Source organism: Coenobita brevimanus, chromosome 5, assembly GCF_032717465.1.
Source record: "Coenobita brevimanus isolate Jiangsu-jjx chromosome 5, ASM3271746v2, whole genome shotgun sequence".
Classification (NCBI taxonomy): domain Eukaryota; kingdom Metazoa; phylum Arthropoda; class Malacostraca; order Decapoda; family Coenobitidae; genus Coenobita; species Coenobita brevimanus.
In genome coordinates, this window is record NC_136958.1 from 27782319 (window position 1) to 27796622 (window position 14304).

The window sequence follows — 14304 nt, forward strand, 5'->3', positions numbered from 1 at the left end:
TCCAGAAAATTGCAATCAATTTGAAACTGAAACTTTGCCAATCTGGAACCCAATACCAACAATTACTTTGAAGCATAATTATTAGGGACTAAAACACCCCTCCCGAAAATATCAGTCATCATGAAACTGAGACTGGCCCATCTAGGACCAAATACCAACAATCCTGCCAAGTTTCATCAAAACCCTTTCTCCTGTCTTGGCAGCAACACACACACACACACACACACACACACACACACACACACACACACACACACACACACACACGTATGTACACTAATGGTCACACACATACACACACACACACTCTCTCTCTCTCTCTCTGATGAGAGTCTAATTGATTATGAAGTCACGTATCTTCATAAGCATGGCTACTAATGAGACAGTGAGAGAGAGAGAGAGAGAGAGAGAGAGGGGGGGGGTGCTTGTACTGTTACTGGTGAGTGACAGGGGGTGTGAAAAAATCCATGGTACCTCGTTAGAAAGCTGTCACCTGTCTCTTTTGTCCCTGTTGTGTGTGTGTCTCTGTGTGTGTCCGTGTGTGTGTGTGTGTGTGTGTGCTACTGAAAAGAGACGTCACAGTTTTATATTGTTCAACGATGCAAAACGAGGTAAGGTATTATAACTTTGATACCTGCGAAGTTAAGCGGAATTTCTGCCAGTCTGTGCAAGGAAACGTAAATTGACGAGTGCCTTAAATAAGTTAGCGAATTTGCAGGTGCGTTTAGCTGTGATCGGATCACTTCATTGGCAATAAACAAAAGAAAGGAGAGGAAGAGCAGAGGAGGAAGAAAGAAAGAGTATGTCCGAGAGAAGAGAAAAGGGAGAAGGATGGCAGAGCGATGGAGAAAGGGATGGTGATGGAGGGAAGAGAGAGTGAGTTTGATGGAGAGAAGGGAGAGAAATGAGCGGGGGTGTGATACATGGAAGAAGAGAGTGTCTGTCTATCTATCTATATACCTAGGCTGCTTCCCCCAAGGAAAGGGAGGTAGCCGCGACAGGACGACACACTCCCCATTTACTCATCCATTCAAACACATTCATTCGCATCTTAGCCCCAAAGGGAAGAACGGACAGATCCTCACCGCACCACACCGCACAAGGGTCAACTGCGCAATGCAATCAGTGACATCCGCAGCAGGGCCCGACAGCAGAACTGGTTTACCCCTGCCACATCATAACAGACCCATCCCCTTACTCGCACCTGACCTGCCTAGCTGATCAGGCCAAATGCAGGAGAATATCTCCTCAGGGCTGCGTCATCACTTATTCATTCACAATTTCTCTCCATTTATTTCTGTCATGCACAGCCACTCTTCCTTGCTCAACAGACATCCCTCTCACATCAAGCGCTCTCTTCACACTGTCCATCCATCCTATTTGTGGTCTTCTTCTCAGCCTTACACCTTTCACATCAGATCTAGTTATCTTTTTCACCAATCGCTCATTATCCATTCTCTTCATATGCCCAAACCATCGCAACACCCTCTGCTCAACTCTATCAGCCATCTCCCGAACAACTCCAGTTCTCCTTCGCACTTCTTCATTTCGCACTCGATCCATACGCGTCACTCCACACATACTCGAGTCTCAGACACCTCATCTCCATTACATTCAAACTTTTCCTCTCTGCTACACCCATATTCCATGTTTGAGCCCCATATAACGCAGTCGGTACCACAACACCCTCATCCAGCCTTCTCTTTACATCCATTCTAAGCGAACAACATCTAAACACTTTTTTCATTCCTCCCAGCACCTTTCCTACTTCATTTATTCTAAACTTCACTTCTGCATCTATTCTTCCATCCACAGCAACATGTGACCCTAGATATTTAAAACAATCTACCTCCTCAAGCAACTCACCATTCAAAACTATATTCATCCCCCTACCATCTACCAATCTTGTACACTTTATCACTTTACTCTTATTCTCATTTACTTTCAATTTCCTCCTTTCACACATCCTTCCAAACTCCTCTACCAACTGTCTCAATCTCTCCTCTGAATCAGCCACCAGTGCAGTATCATCTGCAAACAGCAGCTGCTTCAGATTCCACTCTCCACCATCAACATTCACCAGACTCAGACCTCCACCTAAAACTCTTGCATTCACCTCCCTTACAACACCATCCATGTAAATATTACACAACCAAGGCGACATCAAACATCCCTGTCGCAGCCCCACTCTCACGGGAAACCAATCACTCACAGCATTTCCCATTCTTATACATGCTCTGCTATTTACATAAAAACTTTTCACCCCTTTTAGTAACCTACCATCAAGTCCATACAATCTTAAAACAGTCCACAAAGCCTCCCTATCAATTCTATCGTATGCTTTCTCTAAATCCATAAATGCCCAAAACACATCCTTGCCTTTCGCTAAATGCTTTTCACACACTTGTCTCACAGCAAACACCTGATCCACGCATCCCCTCCCTCTCCTAAAACCAAACTGTTCCTCACCATTCACTCCCTCTGTACCCTATCTAACTCTCATAATTAACACTCTACCATACACCTTACCTACAACACTCAACAGACTTATACCCCTAAAGCTAGTACATTCATACTTATCACCCTTGCCTTTATACAACGGGACCACACAAGCACTTGCCCAGTCAATTGGCACCATACCTTTCACAAAGCACACATTCAACAATCTTACTAACCAGTCAACAAGAGTCACTCCACCACCCTTCAGGCATTCCACAGCACACCCATCCATACCTGCAGCTTTCCCTGTTTTCATCTCCTTTACTGCCTTTCCCACTTCCTCCTTTGTGATCAAAGAATCATTCAACTCTCCCAACACATTTATTCCTTGTACCCTTCCATCCACCACAATCTCAGCCACCCTTTCCTCCTCTACAGTGAACAATCTTTCAAAATACTCTGCCCATCTCTTCCTTACTGCATCCATCTCAATTAACATCCTTCCATCCTCTGCTTTTACTCGTTCTTCCTTCCCAACCTCTCCCTTTCACACCCTTTTCACCTCCTTCCAAAACATTATCTTATTCTGTTGAAAATTCTCTGTCAGCCGCCTACCCCACCTCTCATCTGCTGCCACTTTAGCATCACGCACAGCCCTTCTCGCCCTATTCCTCTTTTCCTTATACCTTTCATATGACATCTCATCCTTCCTTTGCAGCCACACTTCATATGCACGTCTCTTCTCAGCCACAGCCATACTTACTTCCTCACACCACCATTCACTTCCTTTTCTTACACCACCACCCACACGTCTCACACCACACACCTCTTCTGCATGCCCCACCACAGCACTCTTACACAACTGCCATTCCTCCTCCACACTGCCATTATCCCGATCTTTCACTGCGTTTCACTCATCTTTCAATTTCTCCTAATACACTATCTTTTTCTCTCTTTTATCCAACGCACTCACTTTCAAAACCTCCCTGCCACACCTGACCCTCCTAGCTCTCACCCATCTCTTACCTACTCTTAACTTTCCCTCCACCAGGTAGTGGTCAGACATACCTCCACCCTCCCCTCTCAGAACTCTCACATCCAACAATCTTCCCATTAAATTCCTAGACACAACCTAGAGAGTGTGATAAAAGGAAAATTGGGAAGGAGGGGGAAAGAACAAGGAAGGAAGGGAAGGGACAGCGATGGAAGGGAAAGAACAGGGAACACAGGGAAGGAACAGGGGAGGAAGGGAAGAGAGAGGGAAATGAGGGAAAGGACAAGGAAGAGATTAAGAGGAATAGAAGCTACAGGAAAATAAGAGATAAGGAAGAGAGGGAAAGGACAGAATGAAGGGAAAAGAGGGAGGGGAGAGGAAGTCTGATGGAAAATTAGCCAGGGTTTGTCGTTTAACAACATTGGTTTATGACGGAGTGAATCACACCTGAATTACGGGTTCATTTGTTGGGTAGGAGTGAAATGTAATTGTGTGATATGTAGTTATTACGATGGTGGATTGCCTTTTGTCTCCCCTCCCTGATATCAGAATGCACATGGGAGAATGAAATGACGTGCGTGCTTACTTTTCTTTTACACACAATGGCTCAACTTGTAAAGTCTGTATGGATTATTTCCGGGTGGCTTGCCACATTTACACTTCTATGTTGATATATCAGTAGCCACATGAAATTTTTCATCCATAGCATCATATTTCTACTTGAAATATTTTCTTTTCATACACAATAGCCGCGGTTATAAAATATGAAAGCAACATTATATATCAGCTTGTTAATTGGATACAACCTTTAAAAGGTAATAACATTTAATTATCCTAATTTCTTTCTAACAAAACAGCTCATGTCTTAGGCTTGTAAACAGTATTATACATTGCTTTCTGACTTTATCCATATTGTGAGTATGTCATTTAGAAACCTAAAATTCAAAATAAATTCTCCCAATATCATGTGCCACTATGCATTTGCATAATATTCTCTCATGAACCGTTGTTCATGTCATACGTACATTTGCCAAAATTTTTCTTTCGAGTAAAACTGCTGAGGTAGCAAGGAAAAAACGGCCATTCGATATTATTCCTGACCGCCTTGGAGACAGTTCTAACATACTGTACCTGACTTCTTCCTTGCAACTAATCCCTCTGTTTATGCTGTTAATCTATCCACTCCATTGGGCTCCTTCGATCATAATCGTATCACCTTAACCTTTCCTGTCGCTCCAGTAAGGCCTGCAGATCCTCCCAAGAACAGCGGCTGTGGCACTTTAGGGTTGCTGATTGGAAGGCCCTCAGGCATAACTCCTTTGATTTTTCCTGGAATGATTATCGTTTCCATGGCCGAAAGCCAACTGAGTGTGCCTTGCTCGTTATGGGGGATGTTCTCGGGCAGGGAAACATACATTCCTTTTTCAATCCTGTGACTAATGCAAAAAAATACTCATGGTATACACACGCTTGTTCCAATGCTCTCCACAAGGAGAGGGCCTACAAAAGGTACCGGGGCCAACGCACCCCTGGAATCTCATCTCTTTTACGTTTCTGCCTGGAATCGCGCCGAGTCTGTTCTTTGCTCCGTTAAAAATAATTTCATTCTTACTAAATGCTCTGAATTCTCCAACTTATATTATTCCAGTTCCTTCTGGCACCTTGCCAAAAATCTTTCTAATAATTTTACATCATCATCCTTCTCTCCGCTTTTCTACTCCGATGGTTCTGTAGCTGTTTCTTCTAGCAATAAAGCAGAACTCATAGCTCAGACTTTCTCCTCCAGTTCCACCTTAGAAGATTTCAGTGCTGTTTCTCCATCAGTTCTCTCCCTCTGACTTCCTCATGGCTGACATTAAAATTTATTCGACTGATTTATTTTCTGCCACCGCTAGCCTCAATACTGACAAAGCATATGGGCCTGATAAGGTCTCTCCTGTTGTCCTCAAGAACTGTGCTGTGCTAACACACTACCTAGGGAAATTCCTACATATTTGTCTGCCAAGTTGTATCTTTCCTTCTTGCTGGAAGTTTGCTCTCATTCAGCCTGTCCCAAAGAAAGGTCACCATTCTCTGCCCTCTGTCTATTGCTTTGACATCCTATATTTAAATTTAAAAAAAAAAATCAATTCATAACTAAAAATGTTCAAAGTACCTTTTCTATCACAAACTTCTTTCTGATCGTCAGTATGGATTCTGTCAGGTACGCTCCACTGACGATCTTCTCTCCTACCTTTCAGACTCCTGGTCATCCTCCTTTCGGGACATTGGCGAATGATTTGCCTCTACACTTGACATCTCAAAAGCTTTCAATCTAGTCGGATATAAATCTTTAATTTCCAAACTGCTCTCTTACGGTTTCTATCCTTCTATCTGTGCCTTCATAGCCAGCTTCCTTTCTGGTCATTCTATAGCTGTTGTAGTAGATGGCCACCGTTCTATTCCTTGAGCTATCAACACTGGTATTCCTCAGGACTCTGGGCCTATGACCAACTCTTTTTTATTCATCACTGACATTATAAGGTGTACATCTAGCCCTATCCACTCATTCAGTGATGATTCATCTCTTCACCTTTCCATTTACCTCCTGCAGCGTCCATCTCAGCAACTGCTTCATAAAAATAAGGGATGAGGCTAAGGCGTACCTAATGTGTGACATGGCTCGTATCTCTGAATGGGGTAAAAGTAATTTTTATTGTTTTTAATGCTTCAGAAACTCAATTCAACTTGTCAAAATCTTCCACAAGGGTATCCTCTAATTTTCAACAACATCCAACTCAGTCCTGCATCATCTTTAAACATAATAGGGGTTTCATTTTTTAGGGATTTATCTTGAACAGATCATATTACATCACTTGTAATATCGGCGTCCAAGAGATTACGTGTGCTATTCCTACTACGTGCCTTCTTTACCCTTGCACAGTGGTTGACTTTATAGATGGGTTTTACTCGCCCCTATGTAGAGAACAACTCTCAGGTTTGGGGAAGCTCCCCACATACAGCTCTTCTCAACAAGATGGAATCAAAGGCTTTTCGTTGTAACTATCCTCCTCTTACTGGCTCCCTTCAACCTCTGTCTCCTTGCCGCACTGTTGCATCTTTATATCTTTTCTATCGCTAGTTCAGTGGTCATTGCTCCTCTGAACTGTCTGCTTGCATCCCTCCATCACTATGGCGGGCACAACAATCTCTCATCTCTTTTCTGCCAACTCACAGTCCTTCATGCATGTAACAGGTCAACTCTAGAACTGTCTTTAACTGTATTTTCAACTATCTATGAAAAGCAGTGTGTCCAGGCATCTTGAAATCAACAAATCTTGAATTTGGCTCTCTGTTATCTTGTTCTTTTTTCCTCTTAAAGGGAACAATATTAACCTGCCCCATCCCGACCACTTTTCCACCACTGACTCCCCCCAATCCCGACCATTTTAGGAAAAAATTGTTTTTAGCTCAAACCTTCACTTTTGGTGAGAAACATCGAAAATTCATAGAGAAATCGCTTACCTGAGGTTTAAAGTACTCGATACAGGTAGGAGTACCTCCTTACCTTTCTGGGTTTTCTATAAGGCTGGCACCAAAGAAAACGAGTTCTATGGGAGGATAACTATTTCACACCACTCATAATCGGTATTTATTTATTTACTTGGTACGAATTTATAGGTAGTACGAGAGTATATTGGTTTTCAAGCAGTAATATAGGCATTATAAGCATTGTTTCACTCACTAATACCTGACCTTTTTTTGCCACATTACCTGATCATCATTTCTAACTGTTTCTTCCTCTAATGCTATGTAAAGTTTGTCCTCCACATTGTCATTGATTGGGGAATCACTCTGGCCCTGAATTTTGTACCGTGGCAAGACATGGCTATACTGGCCAGGTCACTGATAACAGATGAATTGCTGAGACAATGGCATGCAGGGGGGTGGGAGAAGGTCATACTGGGTAAGGCATTGTTCCTGCATGGCATCTTGTAGAGGAAGGTGTCACGTGTACACATACCAAAAATCACTCGCGAAAATTGAAAATTGTGCAAATTAGGGACCTTGCAATTTTTTCGCGTTTATGTACATCAATAGGATTGGCAGTGACAAAACGTGTGGACGTTAAAGAACGTCGACAGGACGCCGCGGGTTAATTAAGGGCATCTGACCTTTGGTTCCTTCTCCCATGCCAAAAAAAGAAAAACCAGCCTAAGTGCTAGCTCGAGATCAATAGCAGGGAGGTGAAAGTGCTGAATACAGAATACACACACACACACACACACACACACACACACACACACACACATACACACACACACAATAAGATTTGTGGGGAGATTCCAAATGTATATAGTCATGCATTCGTAATCGTCCCAAAAATAGGAACCTGGACTGTCAACTCAATGCTCCGTACAAAGCCTAGGGAAACTTGTATATATATCTACGTGATGGTCGTGTAATCGGCGGGCATATCATTTTGACTCCTAACACACACACACATACACACACACACACACACACACATACACACACACACACACACACACATACACACACACACACACACACACATACACACAATACACACAAACAAACACAAACACACATTTGAGCCTCGAGAAAAAGCATCAGTAATTGTATGGACGAATATTCTAGTCGACTCAGTAAACTTCACCAGGGCGTGTTGGGAATCAGTGGTTGGAGTTATGTCGGTATAGATCTAGTATTCTATTAAGGCTAAATCCAGAGGATACTTAGAGGCTGCAATTCTTAATCCTTGACGGAAAACAGGAAGCATCAATAATTCTCTATCTGCGAAATAGAAAATTAGTGCTGATTGAACTAGTAAATTATGATAACCACCTTAAGCTCGATGCAAAAAAAAATAATAATAATAATAATCAAATAATCTCTGTTAGGATAATATTACCACCATATGTCTAGGCTGAAAAATTTTCATGCAGTCCCGCTTCTGATACAATGAAGTGTTCCTGAAAGACTTTAACTAAATCATTAATACCACCTTTGACCTTGATGAAAGTACCTTAGATAACCCGGACTCCAGTTCAGATAAATATTGCAGTGCCTTCAATAATTCGGGTGTCGATGCAGAGAAATATACGAAGGGAACTGAGTTTGCAATAACATGTAATTCAACAAAACAAATATGTAAGTTAAGTAATTCCCGGTTACTGAACAAAAAGATATTTCTGGACGATCATACGACCTTGAGCTTTCACACACACACACACACACACACACACACACACACACACACACAGATGCTCATCATCATCATCATCAACATCAGCCGTTTGGGTATCCACTGCAGGACCAGCCTATCCCGACCGAAGTCGGGACGATACAGCCAATGTATCTCTACCAAGTGGCTTAGGCTGTCTAGTAGAGATTGTATGTAGGGTGAGAAGTGCTTGTAAGTGTAATTGTAGTGTTGTAGTGGCTTTGGATGTGTGTGTAGTCTGTGAACCAAGTGTAATCGGCACGCGCAAGACGACTGGGTGCAAGCATACTTTATAGTAAGCAACACTGGCTCAACCACAGCACCCCTTGTGTCCGCCAATGCAGTACGTGGCCGGGTGAAGAGATGCTCATACACGACATTATACAGCAATGAAGAAAAAAAAAATCAGTACTCCTTGTCGTGGTAAAAAGAAACATTGAGGCAAAATAATTCGTCTTTGTGCCTTGAGGGGAAAAAATGCTTTAATAACTCCATTCTTGGATAGAGATAAGTAGTCGTAGTGGAGTTAACAACTTACACGAATACGTGCTGGGAGTGTTCATCGTCTGTTAGGAGGAAACAGGGTCTCGAGTTTGATGATGCCAGACAAAACTAGACAGGACGACTAGACGCGAAATTGACGAGTCTGGAATAAAAAACTCGGGAGTGATTTATAGTGGTGGCTGATTTACTGAGATGGTTTTGATGTTAACAGGAGGGTTACTGATTCCCCGTCCCAGTCAAATAACGTTTCATATTTTTGTGCCTCAGGACACGCTTTCCTGATTTACAAAAATCGACACAGAAGTAGTAGCTATTGTGATCCAGTACGTCTCTCTGTATTGACCTATGAACATTACATATGTATTTAAAAAATCATGAGTGCTTGACGTGATATAACTGACATAAGCATTGCGTGGGGGTATAAGACGGGATTGGATTGTAATGCAAATCAGTCGAAGGTCAAGGTCACGGTCAAGATCAGAGTCTGGTATGGTGTTGTGTTCTCAAAGTGCATTTAACATTTTTCCATTGCTACTTTCTAAGGGTTTAATTCCGTTGCGACTTGGGTTATATTCAGTTTATTCAGTAATTAGCCTACACATGAAGTCTTTTCGAGTGATCGTGTTTAATGAGTGAAATATCCACCAAAGTGTTTTGATAACCCTCCGACTGATGTATGGCTCATAATCAATGAGGGAAATGGACGCGCTCGACTCACTTCTTCCCAGTCCCCTCCTCCTCAATCCCATACCCCCTACCTCCTCTTCTTGGGTGCTCTGGCGGATTACTTGTCAACCAATGTAACCTTAACCCTTTCACTTAATATAGCATTTTATATTCTTCGTTTACTGCCACCAGAGAACTAGGAGAGATTTTTCGAACTTGCGAGGTTAGATATTGTTTTCGACCCCTTATACTGTGAGGTCCTTCCTGAGCTGAATAAAACTGTGTGGGGGTGCATGAATGGACATTTCCATTACATAGGGCTGTAGCCAGGAAACTTCACTATGGCTTAGGTCGGGTTGGGAAGGGGATGTGTAGGCATGTGGTTGAGTGCATATGATTAGTTATAGTCCATCTGACTGACTTGTGCACCCGAGATGTATGCAACAAGTTGGGTGCGTTTGATTCGCGGCTGCTGATTGGCCTCCGATGATGTTATTGAAGTAAATGCAGGCATGTATTGTAGTGCAACATTCAGACGTAGGAGTACACCGTGTTTGGATGCAGTGCAACATGCGGATGTAGGTGTACACTGCGAGTGGATAATTTACCTCAAACGTCACTCATTGTTTTATAGAGCTTTAAAATCATCTTTGAGTTTTTTTTTTTTATAACGATAAACTTTTAAAGCTAATTTTGATCTCTTTAGTTTCGGAATATTTAGACTGGCTGCTTATAGTTCAGGCAATTTACAAATATAATTATCTGTCTACCTATCTATTGCCAGACGCCTTAATCCTATACGGGGTGGCCACAAACAAATCGCTTCCACGTCACCCTGTCCCCCGCCATTTCACTACCCTGCTCCCAATTCACACACCCCTCTCTCATATACCTCTCCACTCCATCCCTCCATCTCATCCATGGCCTTCCCCTCCCTCTCTCCCCCACCACCTCACTCACATACACTCTCCTTGTCAGTCTCTCACTCTCCATCCTCTCCACAGAGCTGCAGATTTACATCATCGACGGCCAATCAGCAGCCGCGAATGAAACATACCCTACTCGGCCCATACATCTTAGCTGCACAGGCCAATCAAACAGACTATAGTGCCGTATAACAAGAACAAAAAACTGATAACGGGCTTTACAGGCCGTGATTCACGAAGGTGCTGGATATCCGCAACCTGGCTGCAGAAACACCACACTATTATCATGTGTTCCGATGTGTTGGTTTATTTGGCAGATGAAATATCTAAAAAAAAAAAAAAAAAACTTCAATAGCACTTTGATGACGTAATTATTTTTTTTCAGGTTTATACTTCATCCCGTTTCTTAACTGGGAAATGATGATGATGATAATGACGGTGACTTATGAGGGAGGTGTAAGTGTTCGAAAGTGCTACATAAACTCCATCAATAATGTGGTTTGGTGCGATGATCGACAAATTATACAGAAGAATACTCTCTGCAACCAAGATTTTTTTATTTATTTATTTACAGATTTGCATCTTACAATCTAGAAACTTCATTATAAAACTATGAAACCTGCCTTTTTTTTTTTAATGCAAGAAAGAAGGAACCAACAGCCAGAAGCCGGCACACCGTTCCTTCCAAGAAAAAACAAGAACAATGCAAAAGACAGCCAAGTTCAAGATCCGTTCATTTTGAGATGCCCGGACACACTGCGTTTGAAAGACTGGAGATCATAGGCAGTAGTAAACACAGACAGAGGGAGACAGTTCCAGAGTTGACCTGTTGCATAAATGAAAGACTGGGAGTAACGGTTAACTCTTGCATTAGTGAGTTGGACAGAAAAGGGATGAGATTTGTTGCTAGACGGGTGCTACATACCCGTCGTAGAGGTAGAGGGATGCAGGCAGAGAGTTCAGAGGAGCAGTGACCATGGAAGTAACGATAGAAAAGAAATAAAGATGCAACAGTGCTGCGAAGTGACAGAGGTTGAAGGGAGCCAGTAAGGGGAAGAGAGTTGATAAGACAAAAAGCCTTTGACTCCACCCTATTGAGAAGAGCTGTATGTGGGGAGCCTCCCCACACATGAGAGTTATACCCTAAACTGGGGAGAATAAAACTCGTGTATAAAGTCAACAACTGTGCAGGGGTAAAGAAGGTACGGAGTCGGCTTAGCACACCTAATCTCTTAGAAGCAGATTTTACGAGACGCAATATGATCATTCCAAGATAAATCTCGAGTGAATGAAACTCCAAGCATGTTCAAGGATGATGCAGGATTGAGCTGGATAATATTAACCCCTACACGGTGGGGTTGTTTTGGGGCTCCTAGTGCGTCCCGTGAGGATATTCGTGCTCCAATTGACTTTTTAAAAATATTTGCCAAAAATCAGTTATTAGTCATAGAATATTAAAATTAGATATGCTTATGGCACATACCTTCAGCTTTCCCCTGGGATGTTTTTGAGCCTTCGTCGTCCATCGTAGGACTTGTGGAGACTTCTGAAGTTGGGTAACGAAGTCTCCACTTTACACTTCCTGAAACCCAGTAATATGGTTACCACTGCCTGATATTATAACTACAAACACTATTCTATGAATTTCAAGTAGTTTGGAATCCATATTCCAAAAAAAACACTGTGAAAGCAATGTAAATTATGAGCGCATACGAGCTTTCCTCCCGTGCTGGTTCCCTGAGCTGTCATTTATTATTTATAAACACACTCACACTTTATATTCTAGTACTTTATTACACTTATTTATATATACAATATTTATCTATAAATTTCTTTCAGTACTAGTAGTTTATTTTCACTCCAGGCATTCACTTTCTTGTCCTGTATACTAGTGTAGAGAGCGAATCTCTCACTTTCAATTTCATTATTCCCAGTATTGATACATGCTAGAGTGAAACTTTCACTTTCATTACTCCTAGTATATATACTCGTATTCTTATATTACTACTAATTTACATTTCTATTTACAATCTCCATTTTCTTAACATTATTTACATTTCTATTTTATTTACACTATATTATGTACTGTCACTTGCAGTAACTTATAAAACTATTTTCCACTGCTCAGTTATATTTACATTCATTGCTTTCACTTGCTGTTTACACATTATTTACACATTATTTACATTTCCACTTGCACTGTTTTAGAATCACCAGAAAGTTCGTAGTCACTATCCATCATTTTCATTGATTAATTAGCCAGTTCATGTTCCACTGCAGTCATTTAGCCTTTTACCCCTTTCCACATGAGGTTTAGAAGGGGTAGAGGTCACATGGCCCTTTGCATGGGGCTAAAAAGCGGCAGAATAGGACAGCCGGGAATCCGACGTGGTTTCACCTTGAATGACGACAGTAAACTGAATATTGTGTCCTAGGGGCAGTGAAGGGCTGCCAATGTCAGCGTGGTGACAGCTGCTAATATATACACTATGAAATGATTGGCAGGAAATCTAGACAATACATAATAAATTAGGTAGTTCCAAGTGAATGGAAATATCACTTAGGCTTCAATCTTCCTTTCTTATATATATTTTTATTATGAGAACAGGTCATACGGCATATTTCAAGGGGAAATAAACAGGGAAAATTAGTGAACGAGTGCAGTTGAGGAGTTGCCAGGTGAGAATTAGTTCATTCCAGATGTATGGCAGTATCAATTACCTTCTCTCTTTCTTTTATATATTATTTTGTATAAGAATAGCACAAAGGGCACATTTCAATGGATAAAATGAGTGGAAAAATCCGTCCAGCATTTGTGTAGCGCAGCGCAGCTGGTCAGGCGGGAGGAGAGGGTAATGGAGGGGAGGTAAGGAAGGTGGGAGTCAAGGACAGGAGAAAAATGGCTAAATTGTCAACAGTGGATGGGAGTACAGGTGACATTAACAGAACTGAGTATAGCTGGACACTGGTAGTACTGATAGATGATACAAGCCACCACTTGAAAGCCCAGGTGAATTCAAAATAACAAAGAATCACAAAAGTGACGCACTGCGGTATGATCCCTTGCTCCCGAGCATCACAAAAGTGACGCCCCATGGTTAAGGGGTTAAACATTAGTGGGTACTCTTGTGGAAGATTGTGCCGGGTTGATAGTGGGTACTCCTGTCGATGATTGTGTCGGGTTGATTGGTGTAAAAATTAAAAGTTTTTGATGCATTAAAAACAACCAGATTATTTTTACTCCAGTCAGAGATACGAGCCAAGTCAGACATTAGGTGTGCCATGGCCTCACCCCTTGTTTGTTGAAGTAACTGCTGAGATGGACGTTGTGGGAACCAAATGGAAAGGTGAAGGGTGGAATCATCAGTGTACGAGTGGATAGGCTTAGATGTACAGCTTAGAAGGTCACTGATGAATAAAAAGGAAGAGAGTTGGTGATAGGACAGAGCCCTGAGGAACACCACTGTTAATAGATCTAGGAGAAGAACGATGGCTGTCCACAATAGCGGCTATAGAACGACCAGAAAGGAAGCTATAGATGAAGCAAC